The sequence below is a fragment of the Mus pahari genome, chromosome X (assembly GCF_900095145.1).
Source record: "Mus pahari chromosome X, PAHARI_EIJ_v1.1, whole genome shotgun sequence".
Taxonomy (NCBI): Eukaryota; Metazoa; Chordata; class Mammalia; order Rodentia; family Muridae; genus Mus; species Mus pahari.
In genome coordinates, this window is record NC_034613.1 from 96706735 (window position 1) to 96708449 (window position 1715).

Here is a 1715-nt window from a genome sequence, read left to right on the forward strand (position 1 = left end):
TTTTTTTCTTCCTTCCTTCCTTCCTTCCTTCCTTCCTTCCTTCCTTCCTTCCTTTCTTCCTTTCTTTCTTTTACACTCCAGATTTTATTCCCCTCCTGGTCCACCCTCTGACTGTTCCACATTCCATACCTCCTCCTTGCCCCTGTCTCCACGTGGATGTCTCCACCACCCACCACTCACCCCACCAGACCACTAAACCCCCTGGAGCCTCCAGTCTCTTGAGGGTTAGGTGCATCACCTTTGAATGAACACAGACCAGAAGTCATCTACTGTATGTGTGTTCGGGGGCCTCATATCAGCTGGTGTATGCTGTCTGGTTGGTGGCCCAGTGTTTGAGAGATCTCGAGGGTCCAGGATAGTTGAGACTGCTTGTCCTCCTATGGGCTCACCCTCTTCCTCAACTTCTTCTAGCTTTTCCCTAATTCAACCACAGGGGTCAGCAACTTCTGTCCATTGGTTGAGTGCAAATAACTGTATCTGACTCTTTCAGCTGCTTGTTGGGTTTTTGGAGGGCAGTCATGATAGATCCCTTTTTGTGAGTGCTCCACAGCCTCATTAATAGTGTTAGGTCTTGGGTCCTCCCCTTGAGCTGTATCTCACCTTGGGCCTGTTGCTGGAACTTCTTTTCCTCAAGCTCCTCTTCATTTCCATCCCTGAAGTTCTTTCAGACAAGAACAACTATGGGTCAGCATTGTGACTGTGGGATGGCATCCCTCACTTGATGCCCTGTCTTCCTGCTGGAGGTGGGCTCTACAAGGTGGGCTCTACAAAGGTCCCTCCCTTTGAGTCCTGAGAGTCTCTCAACTCCCAGGTCTCTGGTGCATTCTGGAGGCTTCCCCCAGCCTCCTACCTCCTGAGGTTGTCTGCTTCCATTCTTTTGCTGACCTTCAGGGCTTCAGTCCTTTTCCCTCTTTCTCCCCCCAGTCCACTTTCTCTCCCAGGTTCCTTCCCCACTCCCTCTTGTGATTGCTTTCTTCTCCCTTATTAACAAAAGAACTGCTGGAGGTAGCACTGTCTCCAATTTAAAGTTGTCCTCTAGTAATAAAAAATACATGGTATTGGCATAAAAACAAGCATTTTGATCAATGGAGTTGAATTGAAATCCCAGACATAAATTTATATACTGATGGAAATCTGATTTTTTTTATAAAGAAGCTAGATATACACTGGATAAAAGAAAGAATCTACAACAAATAGTGCTGGTCTAACTGGATATCTGTGTATAGAAGAATGCAAATTGATCCATACTTATCACCCTGAACAAAACTCAAGTTCACATGGATCAAAGACCTCAACATAAAACTAGATGCACTAAACCTGATAGATAATGTAGGGAATAGCCTTGAACTCATTGGCACAGGAGACAACTCCCTGAACAGAACACCAATTCCACAGGCACTAAGACCAACAATTAGTAAGTTAGACCACATGAAACTGGAAAGTTTCTGTAAGGCAAAGGACATTGTCAATAGGAATTTTTTTTTTTTTACCAACTCTACATCCAGTAGAGGACTAATATCCAAAATATATAAAGAACTCAAGAAACAAGACACCAACAAACCAAATAATCCAATTAAAAATGGATATAGATCTAAACAGAGAATTCTCAAATGGCTGAGAAACACTTAAAGAAATGTTCAGAATCCTTAGTTATCAGAGAAACACAAATCAAAACTATTTTGAGATTTCATCTTGCACCCATCAGTATGGCTAAG